The following is a 22,340-nucleotide window of genomic DNA, read 5'->3' on the forward strand; positions in this document are numbered from 1 at the left end:
TAGCTCATACCTAAAACAGCTGCGAAAAAGAAAAAGAGTAAAGCAAGTACAATAGCTGAAAGGCGCAGCAGCAGAAACAAAGCAAGATTCGCACGCGGAACCATTTCGTTAGGGATAGACGCCGGGATCGGGATTAGTCTCAGAAGCCACCTTAGATTATACCACGCAGCCATAAGAGCTAGTTTGCTTAATGAACATAACTATCGTGCACACACTTGCGAACTCGTCAGTAAAAGCGGAATACCAAAGTTGTGCTAGAGAACAATGTCGCGTTCGTGAATAATAGATGTCATAAGAAGAAGAAGAAGATATTGTCAATACGACTACCGCACGCGGTAACGTTGCGACAAAAGCGACCACAAGAAGAAAAAAAAAATAAGCAAAGAAAAAAGAAAAAGCGAAAAGCAAAAAAGTACACCCACGGAGCATATCAGCAGTTCTTGGCAAGAATGATCAGGTCCTTTGAAAGAAGCCGGGTCACGTGGTTAAAACAGGAACATCAAAGCCTTCCACTCCTTCTCGGTATGTCCCACTGAGCGGTCTAGTTCTTTGGAGTTTTCGAACTTAAGTTGCGAGCAGCAAGCCTATACGGTAAGACGCTGCAGCATCGATATGCGGCCCAGCAGGTTCACGGCATTTTTCACGGCATTTTGTACTCTCTATGACATTACGGTGAAACCCGGTGCTTAAACGTTTCGAAACGGCATGCGAGCATGTTCCTATTGGCGCCACGCTGAGTGGCCCAAGCCGGCGCACTCATGCAACTGGCACTCGCGGCCGTTAGACCCCGAACGTACACGTAAGTGGGCTCACCGTGTGCGCAGAGAGGCCGCCGGCTGAGGACGGCGGAGTAGCCGTTCCGGAAAACTTGACGCCTCCTCGGCACTCCGAAGAAGTAGGCAGGAGAACGGGATCGCGGTGCTGCCTTAATTAGGCGAGCGGCAACTGCGCATCCCAGGCATCCGAGAACATGCAGACCGGCTTAGTCTGAAACAAGCAACAAGAGCGGTAGAGCGCGATAAGCGTCCGAGTGGCAAAGCCTCGCATTAGGAAAAGAAAAAAATATAGAAGGAACGAACGAACGAAAGAAAGGAAACGAGAAGATTGATAAGGGATTTAGAGGTGCTTTCGTCTGCCCGTCAATTTATCGGGCTCATTATCACAAAGGAAATGGCGATACCTAAGAGGCACTCAAGAAAAGCAGTAAATACAGACTCAAAGAAAAAAGTGACAAATGCCCCCTCTCCCCCCCCTCTCCCCTCCACGCGTGGTACGAGAAAAAGTTCCAAGCTCTGGGGCCACAATCCCACAAGCCGCAGGCCGAGGCGTATTTAATTAGAGTGATTAGCACGACCGCGTTATCTATAAGCTTACGATAACGAAAAGAGGCACTGCGAGACGCAGAAGAGAAAATGTACAAGAAAAAAAGGCGAACGTAGCTGTTTTTAAGAGGGGCACGTCAGCCGCAAGGCTAGCGCACGGAGACGTCGACTCGGCAAGGAGCGCCGTTGTTGAAACACCGAATCCATGAGGAAAGCAGCCGAGATACCATTCGAACGCTGAATAAACAAAGGTCGTCTTGTAAGATAACCAGTAAGGTGGACTTGAGTCAAGTGGCACAAAGGGCTGGTTGGGCAGCCAATCTCAATGCTGCGCACTCAGAGTGCAGCTGCCCTGTCGGCTGCTTGTTGTAACCCTGGCGCGTCAGCGGCATTGCTGGACGCGTGTACAAAGGTTACGATGAATGCAGCTGAAAATATAGCGGATTACGCATTAAACAATAACGACAAAATTTCTGCTGCCTCAGATGAAGGCATTTCAAAAATAACGTACTTAAGTTTACAATAAATGACAGGCTGCGTAAAATTTATTTGTCAGAATCATTGGCAATAGGAACCCCTAAATGAGATACTCAGCGGGCATTGTTGAGTTCTCTTACAAACGCTAATCAAATAAGACAATAGAAGTAAAGGGTAATAAGAAAGTGAGTAAAGCATCATTGGTCTATTGACAAAGCTTGCGGCAGCATCGGTTACGGCCAAATTCTAGCATAACCTTATAACCGTGATTGATGAGAAAGTGCTTGGTCAGAATTGGAAATGTTAGGCCTATGTGTTTGGTCTATTATATATACAGTAGACTTCTGTTAAGACGGGCTCGAAGGGGCCATGAAAATCTGTTCGTCTTATCAGAAGTTCGTCCTAACAAAATTGATCCACAACCCTAAACATCTGCTATTCAATAAATGAAACATCACCACAACCAAAAGGATGATGAAAAAATAGACATATTCTGTATTTACACAGTGCAAAGTATTGCTTTATGGACTCTTGTAAAAATTATTGAGTGATTGTTCCTTGCCGGTGCTCTGCGAATCTGTCCGCTGTCACAAATCCTGACATTTCGCATAGCTTGCCCAAAAACTTTTTCGTGCCTTGATGTTGAAAACAGAAAAACATGTGCCAGAGTATTTAGGACACTATGAAAACTCATAGATGAAAACTCATATATGAACACCGCTGCTGCCGCAGCTCCTGGGCAGTTTCCTCGCCATCGTTATCGGCATGTAGAGAAGTCTCGAAGACTTCTCAATTTACTGTTTACACGGTGTTAACCCTGAAGGCTTCCACGTCGCCGTCGACGGTGGCGTAGTTGTTCACGTCGACAGAAACGCCATTTGCTTCTCGTGTAGCTAGCTGAGTCGCCTCCTTCAAGTGTATTGAAATTGTTCTCCCGCTGAACCATGCAGTATATATCGTGGCGTCAGTGGCGGCTGCGGTAGTCCGGCTTCAGAGAACTTGCAGTTCATGTTATATATATATATATATATATATATATATATATATATATATATATATATATATATATATATATATATTCCCGCGCCCTTCAATTCGCGGGAATTGCACAAAGTCAGAACGTATAAGGCGCCGCAAGTCCCCGTAAGTTCGAACGGAAGGCAGTTTGGGCGGCAGTCATTTTGAATACGTAGCCAGCCTACGGCCCCTCAGCACGGATATTCTGAGACAACTGCTGAGTGGACGCACGCAGGCTGTGTGCTACAATAAAAAGGAACAATTTCATGTTCCGCTTTGTGAGAGCGAATTACGACGGCACCCCGCACCGCTAAGCGCAATATGTGATAACTACGATATAGATTCTGATTGTACATTCTTCAATTTCAATGTACGCTTAACGTTTTCCCGCAAAGGATGCCATAAAGTGGCTCCATAGAATCGCCTAAGACACCTATACGATCGAAGTGACCGTAGAAATAGGGAACATTTGGCGAAGCACTTGGAGGATCTACAAAATAGGTACAAAGCCCAAGGCCGGGAAACACGCAGCGTCCGTGTTGTCTGGCCTTGGTTTCTTCGTGTCCGTTTTATTTGCGCTACAATGGTTTAACCAAGTATTAAAATTAAATTAAATTCTGTGGTTTTACTAGCCACAACCACGATGTGATTACGAGAGAAGCCGTAGTGGGGGACTCGGGATTAATTTTTACCACATGGGATTCTTTAACTTGCACCCAACGCACGGTACACGGCCGGGTATTTTTTGCATTTCATCCCCATTGAAATACGGCCCGCGCGGCCGGGTCTCGATCCCGCGACCTCCGGCTTAACAGCACAACACCAAAACCATTACTCCAACACGGCTGGTTTTAACGAATTATCTACCAGCTAGCCCAAGAACACGTTATCTTGAGGGAATGCTAGGGTTGGCATTCTACGAAGCCTTAGATGGAGACCAGTCTAAATTGTGATGCCAGTTCCTCACCGTGGCGCCTCACTTTCAGATGGAAGTAAAAAAATGAAGGAAAAGACGCACGCAACAACGCACATGACGCCTATAACACGTGGACAAGCCGAAAGCACGCACTTCTATTTATTCTGGAAAGGTCGTTCGGCTCGGATCCCGAGATGTAGCCAACGCATCTGTGAAAACCGCAAGAGGGCAGACGACTTGAACCAAGAAATATTTTTCAATTGTTATTTTCATGGTATCGTTCCTGAGCAAATGAAAAAGAAAATAAGATCCCCCCGAGTTCAGTTCCAATTTGTGCAGTAATTAGTTAATTTTTGCTTCTCGATTCGGTGCTGATTTGATGCCTTGGCTCACAGTACCTGCTAACACATGAGTAAAAAACCAAGAAGTCAATTCAACGAAATTGACATGCAAATTACATTGGAGAAACAATTAATCTTTCTCTGTTTATTTTCGTTGCGGCTGGGGCCATTCGATGTGCCGCATTATTATTATTATTATTATTATTATTATTATTATTATTATTATTATTATTATTATTATTATTATTATTATTATTAAGTGTGAATAAAAGAGAAAATAATAAAAGAAAAGGCATGTGGCGATATGTGACGCACGCAAGCTACACAAAACGCCCACATACAACATCCGTAAGTAAGCTAGAGATGCTCCACGGAGCGGAGAGGTCGCACGGACCAGCGGAATGGTGCTCTTCTTTCGGCGCGGGCATTGTTTGAAACGGGAGGGAAAGGAAGTATATGATAGGGCAGCTCGCTAATACCACTAGTGGGGAGAAAACGAAGACGCCGCAACTGAGCCAGGACGCGGCGAGCGCGGTGAAACGGCAGAGCGGGCGGCTATACCGCCAGCACGACGAAAACAGAGGGCGCCAGGGCGGCGTGGAGAGAAGCGCTGGCCACGACGAGGGTCGAAGAACACGAAGAGCGGTGAGGCACGCGAGGAAAGCAAGGACACAAAAAGCAGAGCCAGAAATTACTGCAGTTCCACCATAACGCCGAAAAGGAAAATGCGCGATTCGTGCCGCTGGGGACGCGAGCAGAGCACACAAATGGCCGCCCAGATCCGTGAGAAAAGCGATAGGCGACGCCGAGAGAGCGAGGGCGCAACAGCGGGAGAGGGGGCGCCGGCCGAGCGGAGCCGAGCGCTGGCCAGTGACAGCGAAGTCATTGTTTCGGCTTCATCTTGTTCAGTCATTCTCGTTTTTGATCTTGCAGCAGCGACCTGTCATGATCGAGCGCCAGGTAGGTACCATTTTGCCTGCCCCCAGCCTCCCCGTTAACCGGCGGGCACTGCTGTTCTTTGAACCCTTACTGCCGTGAGACCCCCCCTCCCAAGTATGCCTGCTGAACTCGCCTCCTCCGGTCCTCTATTCATTCTTTTTTTCGATGATGGGGGCTCGGTAGATGAGTCGAACAAGCGCGCGCGGTGAGAGCGGACTCACGGTTCCGTTTCGGCTACAATTGGGCGCCGCGAAGGTACACTCTGGCCGAAACGAGTTTCCCTCCTTGTCACAAAAGAGCAGCTAATGGACCTAGAGGTGTGCGCCTTGCCTCATGGGGCCCCGGCTTGTCACATCTCGCGCAGCTGGACCTCTCTGAAACGCCCTCGCGCAGAGTGTGGCCCCCATTAGGCTACACACTCGGTGCCCGCGCGCACAGGATGCGCAGTCGGCGCATTATGGCCCCGCGAATGTCCACATTATTTCGGCTCCCCGAGTCACACGAGGCGCCCACCTCCTTGCCTACTTCGGCCCCTCAAACCACCGCAGCGGGCACGAATGGCACGCGGCATTAAAGGTCTTCTGGGGAAGCACGCATTAGGCAGTGCCGAGGAAGGAGACGTCTCGGACAAAATACAAATAATAGCCTTATACACGTACAGCGCGCGCAACGGCGCAGAAAGCATAACGTGGGCCAACTGCAGATCCACCTTGCTTCAGGTGTTGTACGCGTGCCGCGAAAGATCGTGCTGGATGTTCTCTAAAAAAACACGAGCATTGGAAAGATATACTTAACAGTTCCACTGCCGGACAACGCGTTCGTAATAGCTATATATACCTGTCCTGCTCAACTGTGATATCAGCAAAGGCTCTGAGACGGCAACCCCCGCCTTATGTCTGGTACCTTTCATCGCGCGTGCAAAAAAAAGAAAAAAAAAGGAGGGGAAGCAGCCTGTAACACCGAGGACAAACTCGGTGGACTTCTTTCCCTGTTGCTGGTGTATATTTCAGTCGGCGAGAAAGCAGAAAGCAACTGCTCCTCTCGCTACCATCATTATAAGTTCGCGCTCCTCATGCACGACAACTTGCCTTAATACAAGTCCTAAAAACGTGGGAATGTAGAAAAGTAGACCTGCACGAACAACGGTCCGCCGATGCTATTTATTTATTCTGAATGCCAAACAACACGGGAACCATGGCGAATTTCATGGTTAAATCGACCGGCAGGAAAAGCGCCGCCATAAGCATATTCACTGTCGGTATCGGAATTTAGGCTGCATGCACTTTAAAGAATATTAAAATTGTGACGATAGAGCTTAGAATGCACATGTTTGCGGTACTAACACCAACAACTAAAGACACCGCCTGTACAAGATTTAAAGATGTGCGCTGGTTTTGTGTGGATATACGCCCCTTCAGAGAATGAAAGAGAAGACAAATTTTTACAACTGTTAGGGGATCATTCCCGTAGTGAATCTGACATCCGCCGATGCCCGTTGCAGGAGTCACAGAGTACACTGCCAGAGTTCTACAAAGATATAAAGTCTCAGTGCACCACGTAGATTCGAGCTTCCGACCTACAGAATTGCTAGTCAAAGATCCTACCTCTCAGCCACTCCGGCAATGCGGCAGCAAAGAATACTGCGCCTGGACAATACTGTGCTTCGCCTCTTGAGCTCTCGTTAAAATGATTGGCTGACTTCATGCAGCTTATCCATAAACCAGCGCCGAGATGAAAGAATTAACGAAGCCAGTGGCAAGAAGCAAAAGGCAGTAAAGGAAAGAAGACAAAGAAAGGAGACGTGTCTCTTCGCTTCTCCGCCACCAGGGAGTGCCACCTACAATATGCCTACAATGCCTACAAATGCCACCTACGAAGTGCCACCGACTAGAGGCAACAATGAGTGCAGTTTCTTCTCGAAGAAAAATTTTACGTGCGCATTTGCGAATGTTGAATTCAACCGATACCGCGCGAAATTCATTAATAAAGAACCAATAATATAGTCGCAAACTTACTGGGCGTAATATTGGACAAGCTGTCGCATCACTGTTTTCCATCATAGGCGAAACAGCAGCTTTTTTGTTTCTGCTCCAGATATATATATATATATATATATATATCATCAGCCTATTGTATGCCCACTGCAGGACGAAGGCATTTCCCTGCGGACTCCGATCACCATTGTCCTGCCCCAACCGATTCCAACTTGCGCCTGCGACTGTCTTCATTTCACCACCGCACCTGGTCATATATATAAACTAATGCACTTTAATTTGTACAAAACAGGATTGCACCGCCATAACCACCAATGTTGCAGCCCGATACGAGCAAGTTCATTTAAAGGCGCAACCAGTGGAGTGCAAAAGCACTGGGCCACGTTCGCGTCGAGCCACATTACCCGGCCAGACCACCACGCCGCACGATTGAAACGTAAACCACAGCCAATGTGTCTACACCGCGTCTGTGCACCCGTTCTTGTGTGTGTTATGCAGAAAACTTCGATTAGTCCCGCCGAGCTAACAGACACGAATTCGGCCTTATACTACAAAGGGGACCAACATACGTCTGCTAAGTCGGTACTGGTGGGTTAACTTTCTTTCACTAGCACCGATGCACTTCAAGCAGCTTCTCTCGAGTTAGCGCGGTAAGCACGGCTTGTTCTACAACAGCAAGAATATTACTTCGTTTAATATTTTATCTAATACATATCAGACAATGCGGTCTGCTGACGGTGCATGAAGTAGAGAAACAAAGAGCAATATGGCTGTTGAATGGTCACCATCGCATGAAGGGATGAATTCATCATCGGCCAGCGCGCTTTCCTACGAACTGCTGCCGACGAACGACATTGGGAATCCGTTCCTCTTGCTTTCTTATATCATCTGCGCATCACCTGATAAGGATAACTGCTTAGTGATGTCAGCGGTATACTACTAATGAATTTGCTCGCATTATAAGCATTACATTATGGGGTTTTAAGTGCCAAAACTACATACCGAGTATGAGGCACGCCGTAGTGGGGGACTCCGGAAATTTCGACCCCCTGGGGTTGTTTAACGTGCACCTAAAACTAAGTACACGGGTGTTTTTTATGCGAAGCATATTACGAGAGCTCAACCCAGCTCCTCAGGCGCGGCGGTGTCGCCATGAAACCACGTGACACCGTGACGTCACGACAGAGGAGAAGTGGCTTTGGCTCAACTCTTGCAAGACGGGCTGGGTGGGAATCGAACCAGGGTCTCCGGAGTGTGGGACGGAGACGCTACCACTGAGCCACGAGTACGATGCTTCAAAGCGGTACAAAAGCGCCTCTAGTGAATGCGGTGTTGCCTTAGAAACGAGCTGTTTCTAAGGCGTGCGTCTCTTGCTCAGGCGCACATTTCGTTGCCGCGCCGAACGCTGCTTTGCTCGACGCTCACCGCGTCCAATGCGGGGCGCGTAGTCGCTGCCCTGTAGCCCATTGTCTTACACCCCTTGGCGGGTCGACGGGAACGCTGTCGCGTTCCACTCTTGAAGGCGAAGCAGTAATGCATGAGTTGTTTCTTCGTCTAGCCGAACCAAATATAGCCAAGCAACAGCAGTTCACCAGGCTAAACAGTGGTTCAACAACTAAAATAAAGGCTAGTATGCTTCGCATCCTGGGCTTAACCTTACCTAAGCCACAGCCATTTTTTTCTCATTTCGCCTCCATCGAAATGCCGAGCCGTGGCCGGGATTCGATCACGCGACCTCTTACTTAGCAGCCCAACACCATGGCCACTAAGCAATCATGACGGCTGCTCACATTCACAGCAAAATTTTGTACATGTTGAGAGTCTTACGGCCAAGAACGAGTAGCCTTCTTTTTTTTTTGTTGCAATTATAAGTATTTCTGCCATTGTAAATGCAACTCCAGCTTCGAAAGATCCCCTTGCTTTGCTCATTATTCGCCTTCCTCTAAAGCCTCTTTTTGTCTTAATTATTCAGTTCTTCTCGACATGGGTACTACATGGGTACGCAATGGGTACTCGACATGGGTACGCAATGGCGCACGCATTTCGACACCTGAACCGCTGCTGGGTCCGGAATTCCACGCCAGCCGCAGGCGGACGTGTTTCGCGTTGCGTGGGCGGCCGACGGTCATCGCGGGCACAGATTTTTCGTTCCGCATTAATGACTCGCCTTGGCGCTCTGTCCTTGCACGACGCATTATTCTTATTTTTTCCCCCTTTTTATCGCAGGAGAGGGAAACGATTGCGGACGGGCCAGGGAAAAAGGAACGGCGGGCGAGGACCCTAGGCGCGCCACAGCGCCTGCGCCGACTCCCCACCTTCTCCAGATGTTCATTATAACTTCAAAAAGGGGCGAGATCCCAGCCTCCTCGCCTACTGGGCTCGGAGTCGAGCGTAGTTCTCCGCCATCTTCAACTTCCTCTTCTGCGCTAAGTGCAATATGCCTCTCTAATCACGGAGGCACCCGCCATGATTCCACTCCGCGAGACGGCGGTGGTGCTGCTGTTCGAAGCGCCGGTCCGAGCTCGGGCGGCTGCAGCGCAGCGCGCGCTCCTCTTTTATCAATCGCCGAGCCTTGTTTGGCGAGGGCGCTCGCCCTGCTGGCCGGCGCCTCGGAGGGTCGCCCTCTGCCGGCCGACTTCCGCCTTACGCCCGCGTGAACGACCGCCGCCCCGAGGCGCTCCTGCCAACGAGTCTCGCCGACGCTGGAGACAACAAAGCGGCGCCGCGATTGCAGGCACGCGACGGACGCGGCCGCTGCGAAAAAAAAAAAACGACGCTTGCACATGCAAGCTGGTCACGGGCGCGCGACCTAAGACCAGCTTTTGTTTACAAAGCACTGATGTATCACCTACGTATATTCTTTCTTATTTTCGCGTACCATCTCACGTAATGTCGAAATCGAACAGGCTTTCTTCCAAAACTGAACGCGCATCAACAATCGCTACGCGAATGTGGGAACAAAAAAAAAAAAAAGTCACAAGCCATTCTACTCCGTGAAGGTGGATGACCAGCGATGCGGTTTAGCGTACGCTAGACACAAAGGTAACACAGACTTTTGAACGCAGGTACGGACTCATTTACCGTGATATTTATATACGTTCGCGTGGACGACGGAACTGAAGCCCCGAGGAGCCGGAGGAAAATAAATAAACATGCGTGACGTTTCGACGGCACCGCCACCACGGGAGAGCGGAAGGAGAAGAGATAAGCAATCGCTTGGAACGCCGACAAAGAGAGGGCGATACGAACGTAGGCACGGCCGACGCGGGTCAAAGTGTAGTATGTGTTCTTATCAACTTAATATCTGATACGAGTTGTATTTGGACCCACGATATTAAAGTAGTTTTTGCAAGTTGGCGGAGTGCTTGAAGCCTGCTTCACCTTCGCCACGGGTCGGCCCGATATTGCACTATCTTCGGGGATCGGCCCACGGTTTTTGGTCAACGGACGTCGATCCGCTGGGAACTACCCACATACAGCTTTTCTGTAAAAACGAACCCTCGGCGCAGACTGAAAAGAGAAGCAAAGCACCGCTGGCTGCGCGTCGGGTTCAGATCAGGGCATCCCCTTCCAGACGGGGTCGTACTCCGAACCAGGGATGAACAAACAATGCAGGAGAGCAGGGCGATCGCGGCGGCCAGCCAAAGGCGTACCTCTCTGGCCAGACCACCTAGGCGCCCATGTATAGCGTGCGCTTCGCTTGAGTGGCCGAGGTGCATGCGAAGCGCGACTGCCTCTGGGCTCCACGCGGATACTCGTCACTTTTACGCTACTTCTGAACGCCCTCGAAAAACGCAGCCTGTCAAGCCAAGGGGCCGTTATTACCCCTCGTTTAGCGAGCCGGCTGCGCAAACGAATGCCGCTGGTGCAACGTGCGCGGGTAAAAAATGACCACCACAAAGATAAGCAAGCAAAAAGACTACGTGGCGGACAAAATTTTCCTAGGAGAAATAATAATAATAATAATAATAATAATAATAATAATAATAATAATAATAATAATAATAATAATAATAATAATAATAATGCGGTGGTGTGTGATCCGGACAAATCGATATCGTCTAGCGTCAAAAGTTCCCTTTAATAAAATTTTTCCTTCTTAACACTTCTACAAGGATATGCACGACAGCAGACAGCCGCGCTCTTAGTCGCTGGGCAGAAGAGAACAGAAAGTGCCGTGTGGATAAGGTGGTTCTAGCCTAAGCCCATTCATCAAATGTGGTAAGCATTATGTAATTTTTATGTGCTCTTAAGAAGAACATGCGGGAGCACTAATAAATACAGGTTGTCCCACATAACTTGAGCCAAAGTTTTAAAAATGAAAGGCACTCCGGACGCGAGCTGAACCGAATGCATAATGTTGGCACTGGGCTAGAGTTACTCAGGCTATATTTTTTTTTCCCCCATAACTAACGGAATAGTTATGTTTAATTAATCAACTTTTTAAGTATTGGGTGGAGACCCCAAGTGCGATACACAAAGTTGTAGAGCACCTTCAGAAACCTCTAAAAAAATTGTTTCCAACACGATATATCTCACGTGGTCCTTTTTTGCGCGTTCCAAAGAAAGCCCGCGAAATATGAAAACATACCACGTGACGGTGCGCTTACGCACTGTTATTGTGCTGCTCTCAAGCGTGCGCAATGGATGAACAAGGTCGGCTGCAGCGAGACAGGCCCGCGACAGGGAGTTATGTCTGGTGCAGGTTTCTGGGCATGCGGCCTTTATCGCATGACGGTGCAAATGCATGCTGCTGGTCGAGCGTTGCCGAAGCGACCTTGGCGAAGATTTTGTTCATCCATCGCACGCTTGAGAGCAGCACAATAACAGTGCGCAAGCGGCCCGTCACGTGGTATGTTTTCATATTTCGCGGGCTTTCTTTGGAACGCGCAAAAAAGGACCACGTGAGATATATCGTGTTGGAAACATTTTATTCAGAGGTTTCTCAAGGGGCTCTACAACTCTGCGTACCCCACTTGGAGTCTGCAGCCAATACTTAGGAAATTGATTGATTAAACATAACTAGTCCGTTAGCTAAGGGGGGAAAAAACATAGCTTCAGTAACTCTAGGCCAGTGCCAACATTATGCATTCGGTTCAACTCGCGCCCGGAGTGCCTTTCTTTTTTAAGGCTTTGGCTCAAATTATATGGGACAACCTGTATACATAGTCCTTCGTTCAAAAGCTACATAACGCGCTATTAAAACAATGTTTTTTTTTTTTTTTCATGTGCCACGTTCGCGATCGGTACAGTTCCCTTCGAATAATCCTGAACTTCATTATCATTTCTTCAGAAAACTAAAATAACAGCTTGACCTTCTAAAGTATTCTCAACATAATGTCTTACATGCTGCCTACGAATCATGGCATCCGTGTAGCATGCATACCATTCGGTACTCATATAATTTCGACAAACATGATTCTTTATTATTTCGTTTTTTTTTCTACAAAAGACTGCGTTGCCGCGGGACTGAAAGAAAGCATGATAGTAAGAAGGCTAAATGGGATTCGGGTTGAATCACACAAGGGCGCATCAACAGTAGGGGACATTAGCACTAAGTGAGTACTAGCAAGTGCCTCTGTTACTTAACATTTAATTGCCTGTGTGTGTGTGTGTGTGTGTGTGTGTGTGTGTGTGTGTGTGTGTGTGTGTGTGTGTGTGTGTGTGTGTGTGTGTGTGTGTGTGTGTGTGTGTGTGCGTGCGCGCGCGTGTGTGTGTGTGTGTGTGTGTGTGTGTGCGTGTGTGTGTGCGCGCGCGCGCGTGGGTGCGTGCGTGCGTGCGTGCGTACTGTGAACTTATTCTCATTTTTCGGTGCCGTTTCCCCTTTCCCAATGCATGATAGTAAACCGGGCTCCGCCTAGCTTGGTAACCTGCTTGTCTTTTATTTATCATTTTCTTTGCTTCACCATTCTGACGCAACCGAATAATAATAATGATAATATTAATAGAAGTGATGATGATGATGTTGATGACGACGACGATGATGATGATGATGATAATGATAAGTGTGATCCATGTTTACTGAGCGTGGCATGTATGGACTTCTTTTGGAACTGAGAAATGGAAGCGTTAGAGTTCATCACAATCGAATAAGGAAAGCTTGGCGCCATGGCAGAGTTGGTCAAAAGTGCGATAGGCCTTTCTATGTATGTGCGGCATGAACGTTCACCAGCCAGCTGGCACCTCCGCTCCATTCTCATTCTTACGTAGTTTAGTATAGGCGTAGTTGAGTATAACCAGTAATTATAACGTTTTCATTACCTTTGCTTTCAAAGAGACGGTGACGTTTGCCGCGGCGCTGACATGAGCAGTCTCACTTCCATCGTTATATCTGGTTCAAACGGAGAGGATCGTTTTGACAAAGGCAAGTCGATTTTCTCGATACCCGCAGCAAGTTCTTTTCGCAGGCCGATTCTTTTGACCAAGACGGGAGACGACCTCAATCTTCACCGAGGGCAGCAAAGTGTGGCCAGAGAGTCCTGCGCCCGAGGCGGTTCGAGGGCACTCCGAGAGACAAGCAACAGGAAAGAAAAGCCAGCAACGGCGACCGGGCGAAGTGCCGGCTGGCGTGTTTAATTATGTCATCGGCGCGAAGAGCGACAGCCTAAGACCACCGCGCGCGCCAGGCCGCCAATTAAGCGGCCTCCCGGAATTAACGGCGCCGCTTTCCCGGCTGCGGCCAGCCTCTTTCCCCGCTGAGTGCGAGCGTGCGGGGCTCCATATTGGCCCCCTGTGACCGCTCGCCGAAACCCTCAGATTATGGACTTACTTCTTCCAGCGCTGGATTTGTACCCGGGCTCCCAGGGGTGCGACTGGACGCGGCTCATGTTTGTGCGCGCCTCACTGCCGGCTCCTTCCAATGGCGAGTTCGCTCCCCCCCCCCCCCCCCCCTCTCGGCCGGAACGCACTTGTGTCTGCGTCGCTTAATGCCGGCCTTTGCGCAAATGGCGCCCACAGTTCCGCCGCGGTCCAGACCCGTCGACGGCCGCTGAGGTCACGTCTGCGCTGCCGAAGCCCTCCGCGGCGCTGTCAAGACTCCGTCACGGCAGCTAACGAGCCGACACGCGCGTTCCTCGCCGGTTCGTCGAAGGGGGCCGCGCAGCGCTGCCGCTTCGGCAGCGGACGGCGTCGCCACAAGACTAAACTTGGAGACCCGGCGAGGCCAACAAGTGCTCACACGTAAAATACGGTGTCGAGTAGCGTTTAAAAACGGCCGCGAACCTCCGATGCGGAGCACATTGGAAAAGGTGCCCGTTGTTCTCCTCGTGGCGGTTCGGTTTCAGCGCCGGGAGCCCGCCTTCGTTCGAGCCTGTCATTCAAGCTGACAGACCTCGCCGTCAAAGACAGACTGCGAGAACAAAATGACTCTCCTCGAGCGACACAGTCTGCGCGACTGGTTCGAGAACACAAGTGCGCCGACGGACAAAGAAAACGGACGAAAACTGCGTAGCCAGAACTCATAAAAGTGTCTCCGGCCGGGCACATTCTTATTTTCCCCCATTCCTCAGCGCGCGCTCATTACTTTGGAATGGGCCGACGATGAGCGTGCAGCGCACAAAGCACGCCGCCTACACGGCCGGCAGCAGTGAGCGCCAGCCGAGCGCGGCGAGCCGAAGGGGCGCGCCCGCGGCGCCGTTTCCCTCCACGCTCAATTTTTCGCCGAGTGAAGTGACACACTTCTCGCGACAACCTTCCTCCCGCCACTCGCCCAGCGCCGGCCTTCCGACTTGCACAATGAGCGCCGGATATAAACGAAACGTCAATACAGTGCGGAGTCCAGAGAGTGTTCCTTTCCTCGCGGCTTGATTCTCTGGCGATTCGCGAAACGTTACATTCGACACAGTCAGGAAAAAGGAGCGAATGAAAAGAAGACTAACTGCTGTTGTCAGAGGGTAAAAAAAAAATAATAAATCAAGAGTTGAGTAAAGGATGGAGAATCACTGCAATAAGACGAAGCCATGATGTACTGAGAAAAAAAAAGAAGAGATAAACTGCACGAAAGCATAAGCGAATGAAGAGCAAGGAAGGAAGAAACAAAAAAAGTAGGCCTACAGAGATACAGTGCCAACCTTCAGTGACGAGGGAGTGCGCTCGCGGGGCACGAAGGGATGCCAATCGGGATGGGAGAACTGAATTGTGGCGGCCATTGTGCCTTAGCCCATGGCACGGCGGCGACGCAGCGCACGCGGTGGATCAGGGAGGAAGCACGAGGGCGACGTTTCATCTGCTTCCGCATTTCCAGGCAGACCGCATCTCTCGGGGCCAAAAGGGAACTGGGGTGGGGGACGCCGCGGATAACCTTGCCGCCGCCGCCGACAAGCTCGTGCAGGGAACGCGCGCAGCACGCGCGCGGCGCACGCGCGGCCTTGGCCGACTGCCGCGTGCTCCCCTTCTAGGCGGGATAAAAAAAAAAAATGTACATATGAAAGAGCGCAGAGCCAAAAGTCCGGGATTCGGCACGCGGGCCGGAAAGCAAGGGGTGGAGTTGTGCCTCAAGGGGTTCGGACCCCCACCGCGACGCCCTCGATGCACGTTGTGCCCCCGTGGAGGCCGAAGGCCCTCTCTGCGCACCCCTCGAAAAAAATTGGGTCACGAGTCTCCCCCCTGTGCTCAGCACGCGCACCCTCGTGTGCGTCGACAGGGGGCCTTCCCGAAAAAACGAGCGCCGCGGCGCACAAAGGAACGTGAACAACGACGACAAACTTTTTGCGTGTCTGCGTCCCGTATGAGCTGTGCTCTCGCATGTCCCCTTTCACCGACTCCGGCCCGCGTGCGCGCCCCACCTTATTTAATCCGCCAGGGTGAGCCAGCATTTGTTGGCGGCTGCCGCACTCACGCCGCAACTCTATTTTCCTGCAAAGTCTGGCAGTTCCCGAAGAACAAGTACAGAGGCCGCGCGACTCGCTTCGGCTCGGGCAATGAAAGGGGTATTGGGCTTCACCTGCCTACACGGCAGCATCGTGTCAGAGCAAGCAGCCCTGCGTGCGGCGGAAGGAAAGACGTGTGGCAAGCGTAGATGCATTCTTGCAGTGAATGCTTAGAATAACGACAGTCACAAGTTCTTCGGAGTTGTGGGCCTTTGCTACTTCTGCTGCCAGCAGCCGAAATGACATATGAACGCACTGCGGAAAGCCACTGACATTAAATAATAAAGAAAAGCACGCGCTGTCGAAGCTTCCCAGTGTAACACCGAGCAAACTTTATACAGGATGCCCCAGCTAACTGAATGGTGTAGGTCGGAAGTCCGCGAATACACGTAAAGTGCCTCGAGCGGCCAGTCGCACGGCAATTTTGCGTGCATTTACGGGCTTCTTTCACGCTCGGAAAAACACTTTTAAGTAGCACGTATTGAGCAACAGAAAGCTGTATCGGGAGTTTATCGTCCAAGTGCATAATACACTCGCTATGAAGACTTGTCTTCACCCGAAGTACGAAACGAATTCACTAAACACCGGCTGATATACTTGCAAATAAAGATACGACCGGCCATTGCTGCGCCATTTGCAAAACAGCTACCCGGATCTTTACAGCAGAGAGCAGTTTCCGCCCTTATCTCCTCCCTTCTCTCGTAATCGCGCGTTTCGATTGGCTTGCGACAGGCGACGCATTTTCTCCCAGTGACGAAAGTCGGTCTCGGACAGATCAGCGCGACAACAGCTTCTTTCCTCTCGCGCGACGTAGATTAATTTTCCAGTCCGGATGACCGGAAATCTTTCACTGTGAACGTGCTTTAAGAGTGGCGGTCTCGCTATAAGAGAAGTGGATTTTACAGCTTAATACAGCTTAATTTAATAGTACTAATTAGTCGCTAAAGGTGAACTGACGCATATTTTCGAAGTTGTGGCAATTCAACCCCACGCGTTTCGCACGTAAAAGGGTGGCACTTAGCCAATATGATTTCTTTTTTAAACAGGGTAATTTGACACTAAAATAGGTGTCGAAAGGCCCCTGTGACGTCTACGTCGGTTCACCTGAATGAAGCGTGGTAAAGGTGAATGCTTAGACCAGGCGATTTTCGCAACTGCCTTAAGCTTGGCGTATTTAATTACCTACACGTACAGAAAAATTGAGGCGAAAATTAAGGTTTCTTTGGCTACTGAACCATTTACTCTTCGTTTCACAGCGATAGGTGTTACGGTACATTCGAAGTGCATTCGCGGCATCACCCGTAGCATGCCAGCAATAAAGTATATCATCATAACACCGACGATGTAACTAGACACAACAAGAGCACCATAGGACAATTTCTCAGCGTTTCTAATAACCTCAGTGTCATGAGGTGTCATGAGGGCACTCGTTTTTAGGAGAACGTTGCTCGCACGTTGCGCAAGACAGGAACCTCAAGTGCGTACAGCTAATCGCTAGCGAGAGTTGATTCCTGAACAATGTCAAAATGAAAGCTGACCATGCGCTTTAGGTTTTCTTTATAGAACTTCCAAATACACTCAGAAGGAACATATTAGGTTCTTGTCGCATATGTTGTCGATGCATATTAACAAGTTAAAAAGAATTCATCAGCGCAAGTGCTGCCTAGGTGCCAGCACTGTTTTCCATACTGAAAAACGCAGAAGATACGGATGAGTCAGACACAGCGCTGTGTCGTGGTAACTGGGACTGGCTGCTATGCAGTTGACTTCCCATTGTGTCTGTAGAGCCTCAAAACATTAAATAGCGAGAACTTTAGCGTTCACATTCCTTATGCAGCGTCTCACTGCTTTGCGATCTGCCGATTTCGCTCAGTAATGGCTAGCAAGAAGTGCACGTCTTCAAAAATAACTACATGACGTGGTCTGGCTGGTGCAAAGGTAAACTTCGTGCGTCCGAGTACCTGTTATTTAGTGCGCCGAGCTCGCGCGGACTTGGTGACTTTGCTTCGCGTCCCTTAGCAGCAACACGGAAAATTCAAGAAGCTGGGCACGGCGCGAGCGAGGAGACGTCGAAGTGCAAGAAACGGCAGCCGGACTTGCAGGAAGAAAAAAGAAAGAAAGAAAGAGAAAGAATAAAGACAGAGAAGACTCTATAAGAGGGCGGCGTATCGCGGGCAGCAGGGGCGACAGACAGCGGGCTGGCCGGGCCAGCGCCAAGGTCCAATAACTTGTTCGCAGCGTTAATTAAAGCACCTGTCAGGGCACGGGCCCCCGCTAATATTCGGAGCCGCCCCTAAATCAGGACTGCAAAGTGGGCCGCCACGGCGCCATTGGACGGTCGTCGGTCACATGGTACTCGGACCGCGGCCGCCTCGTGCGCCCGCCTAGCCACCCTCCCTGGCGCGGCGAGCGCCTCCGGACGGCGAGAATCGAAATTAAAATTAATTAAACGGGCGCGCACGTTCCTCCTCGCTGGGCTTAAATCGGCGGCGAGAGCGAGGGCGACCTAGTCTGCGGGCGAATCGCCACGCGCCTCTGAGCGGCATTAATTTATGTGGATGAAAATGGGGAGCCGACGCGGGCGCAGATAAATACACACGCATTTGGAGAGCGCAGGGCGAAAGGCGAGAAGGAACGCGAGGAAGCTGGCGGCGGCCATGACGTCGTCTTCCTCCCCGCTCAGCGCCAGGGAATCGGGCGGCCCTCGCAAAACAAGGCGCCCGATCGAAGCTATAATTAAGAGCAGAGCAGCGGCATTATGAAGCTGGCCCGGCTGGAGGAACGCTTTGGGGAACCGCTCGCAGCGCCTCCCGCGACTCGAGGCTCCGGGGAAGGCTCGCGCGCACCCAGAGCAGCGCGGGGGGTGCCCAAACAGCCAGCTGCACGAGGGTCGGCGCGCCCACCAGACCGCGTCACTCTTTTCGCACCCCCGCACACGCTCCTGCGGCGAGGCCACGTGTCCCGCACATTCTCCTCCGGCGAGGAAACGGAGCACGTCTTGCGCGAGCCGCGGAGAGAACACACGCCGTTAATGATGGCCATAGTAGGAGAGTGACGTCACAGTCGCCATGGCCATTGCGATCAAGTGATCGTGTCGACGAAGTCAGCCGCGAACACCCTGAGCGTACGAACGTTCGACAGGGCAACGCCTGCCCCGCGTTATCTTGGGCAGAACTCTGTCCTGTCATGACATACCGTAAAAGCGGTTGCGAGACATTGGCGAGCGCTGTCAATGCGAACGATCGGCTCGGTGTGCCGTGCTCCGAGAATGAAAAACAAAAGAAAGGACAAAAGAGAATGAAAAAAAGAAAATGCGGGGGGCGAAGAGGAGAACATTCACAAACAGTGTGGTGCATATTCCTATTTCCTGAAAGCGCACGCTCGCTTTGACCCCATGTGTATAAATATCTGTCGAGACGGTTCTCGGAGGGAACAGGTGCATTGACTGAACATTTCTATTCGAAGAGCGCCGATATGGCAGAGCGCCAGTTCGCTCAGGAGCCCCTCAGAGACGCCGCGGTCGGGCGGAGACGCGCCGTCGAGGACGCGTCTTTGGGCGGTAGAGTGCGGCCGAGACAGTGATGGCAGGCACTGAAACGCTTCTGCTCTGGTCGTACCGCGCTGTTTACTTCGGCATTCACAAAGAAACTTGGGTAAATGCGTATAAAAGTCACCGTGGCCGCCGCGGCTTGCACAAGTAAAACTACGGAACTTTGAGGACACAGTGCTTCTTTCCGCGTTTTTTATTAGAACCACCGGAAAATCACTCATGTCACAGGACAGGAAGCTGATCGAACGAAGCGATCAAAATGATGACATTCAAGCAATTTGCTCATGATTTGGTGATATGAGGCTAACTCTAAAGCTTCCCGCCGACACATATCAGTAAGAGGTCGCCGTCTGTGTGGGCACGTTCGCAAAAGAGTTGGGAGTCTGGCCTTACAGTTCATCAGCCCAGAAAGCGATTCAAGAGCTTCTTCCCTACGTGAAGGCAACAGACTTGAGTGCCCGACTGTAGACATGCTGCACCTAGCTTAGTGCATGTGAAAATGCGATATAGACTCATGTCTTCTCTCTCTCTCTCGTGTGCAGGATAGGAAACTGGACTCAGTCCGGTTAACCTCTCTGCCATCCTTCTCTCTCTCTCTCTAGAAGCGTCACTCTGCAGCAGTTAAACAAATTAGGAAATATTGGCTGCTGTCAGCCAGTGAAAGTTCCAAGAAGCCATGTCGGATGTTTGTAATCATACGCCTACGGCCTTTTCCCCAGGGAAAGGAAACAACGGTTTCCATCTTTGCGCAAATGCACAGCATATGCGACCTGCATGCTAAGTACCCAAGGCAACCACTTACACTTCTTCGCTCGGTAATTTCTTTTTTCTATTTATGTGGAGTACTCTACAACAGCGTCGACTTGAAATGAATGAGGTAAGCTGCATTTAAACCAACTTTTCATTCTATTGACATCTTATGATGGCTAGTCCTGCTGTTTTACGTTTGAGATCACTCGTTGCGAAGTCCCTCAAGAATGCTCTATTCACGTGTCCTCATAATCAGGTGTAATGGTAATAGCAGCGGAATCATTATAGTTTGCAGTTTTCTGTAAACAGGATCTACTGATTCTCATACGGGTAGGTTGTAGTGCGGTATGACTGCGTAATGTATATATCTTTCCGCTCAATCCTGGAACTAGATCTTGCACCGCTGACACAAGGCCGTAGGCCGTGCTGTTAACCTCAAATCCATCAGACATGTTTTTCGTCCCGACAACCGAGCCCGGCGTGCGGCAACCGCGCTTTTCGCGCTTGAGCCCAGTGGTGCATGCATACTCTGCTGGGCCGCGCTAGGCCGGAGGAGCACCGAGGGTACCACAGGGAGGCGCAATCTTCCTGTCCCCTACCTCCCTCAGACCGTGTTCGCAGCACTAATCCCGCGACTCCCATAATCCCCAACGCCGCGGCCGACAACCATCTTCAACTGCATAGTTAGAGCCGCTCCGCGTGCGTCCGCTGCTGGGGACAACGGAAAATCTCCACAGGAAAGAGACGGCTTTGTCGAATTAATGAGGCGATAATAGCTGGAGACATTAGGCGACGCAGCAGCGGGCAGAGCTCCTCCATGGTCGAAAACTTGCGCGAGCACCGAGCGAGCGTAGCGGCGTACAAAAACCAAAGCATTGGGGTGGTCACAAAAATGAGAAAACGGAAGATCTCCATGAGCGCCATCCCACGCTTGCCCTCTCCCTCCGTCTCATTCTTTTTTATTCATTCCTTCACAACGAGTCGAAGAAACACTCGCTGTGCGCAGACTCGCACACAGAGACAGAGGAAGGCAGCGATGGCGCCCCGCGAGAAACGGCAAAGCCAGACGAAGTACCGCGCGCGCTCATTGTCTCAAGCCGTTTTCTTGCTGGCGCCGCCGGGGCCGTCGTGTACGCGCGCCGCCGCCCGTTCCTTCCCGTGCCTGCGCTGCCGCTGGGAGCTGCACATCTCATTAGGGACGCCAAGAAAACCCTGCAAACACTTCGCTCACGAAAGGAAAATTCTCCTCTGCATTCTCTCCGTTACACTAATAACCAAACGGGAAGGAGCAAGAAAAGATTTTCATAAGCGCGAGACGACTGGTGGAAACTGCACAGGGCGTGCGCAGATGGGAGGGGGATACTCCCGGCCGCCGAGAGCGACACCGCGCAGCGCCCTCGCCACAGGCGGCTCTGCGTCCAATTTTATGTGTCGTTCTCGCGTGCGCTACACGCAGCTTTCGCCCAGCCGTTCCGTACCATTAATCGCCACGTTCTCGACTAATTTCTCCTGCAGCGCCGAACTCTACGCGCCCGGAGCGCCGGTTTCGCGCTCGCTTCTTTCTCCTCGGCACGTGCCATTATGGCGGCGCCACTTCCGCGCGCGCACGGCTCGCAATTTGTTCTCCCTGTGAAGAGCCGGAGGCGCCAGTGTTGATCGTCGGGATAATGAAAGTGTCGAACTCATCCCGCCACGGCCCGCGGACCTTGCGCGCTCATTAGGAGCCTCGTCCGTTTCGCTGGGCTCCCTCCGTCATTTTCCCCTGCCGCGTGTAACCTTCGACCGACCGGCGATGACCGCCTCGCTGGCTGCCGAAGCGCTGCACTGCAACGAGCCTGCGCTGGAAGCATGGGCGTCGGAATGACGCGGCGCTGACGAGCAACCTTGAGAAGGCTGTCTTCGTGCGACAGAAGAAGGGGAAACGATCCTCACGGAACATTGTGGGCAAGCTCACTGGTGAACTAGGAAAAAAAAAAGGAACAAGCCGCATGCTGCCTAGTTCGGCAACGATGCTAAAGCAATCATGTCAAAGCACCGTTGAAATATAACGGTTAAAAAAGTCCAAGGCATTGTAACGTGACTGAAGTGAATAAACTCAGTGGCGTTGCTGAATTACCATACAAAAATAAATAAACAATTATGGGTACATTTCGTCAATGCTTCAGCC

The 22,340-nt window shown here is 50.8% G+C and overlaps 1 protein-coding gene and 1 pseudogene across 3 annotated transcripts in view; one reads left to right on the plus strand and one right to left on the minus strand.

Moving 5' to 3' along the window:
* zfh2 (Zn finger homeodomain 2) overlaps nucleotides 1-22,340 on the minus strand; it is a 343,365-nt gene that overhangs the window by 257,188 nt on the left and 63,837 nt on the right. For 2 of the 3 annotated variants that reach the window (XM_065426701.2, XM_065426703.2), the window contains exon 2: nucleotides 814-987. The gene's annotated coding sequence lies outside the window, so the exon portion shown is untranslated. Of the gene's footprint in view, nucleotides 1-813; nucleotides 1,045-22,340 lie in introns of those variants that run through there. The other variant, XM_065426702.2, reaches the window with a different exon arrangement.
* LOC135898058 (U2 spliceosomal RNA) lies at nucleotides 10,262-10,442 on the plus strand (annotated as a pseudogene).

The sequence above is a fragment of the Dermacentor albipictus genome, chromosome 1 (genome assembly GCF_038994185.2).
Source record: "Dermacentor albipictus isolate Rhodes 1998 colony chromosome 1, USDA_Dalb.pri_finalv2, whole genome shotgun sequence".
Classification (NCBI taxonomy): Eukaryota; Metazoa; Arthropoda; class Arachnida; order Ixodida; family Ixodidae; genus Dermacentor; species Dermacentor albipictus.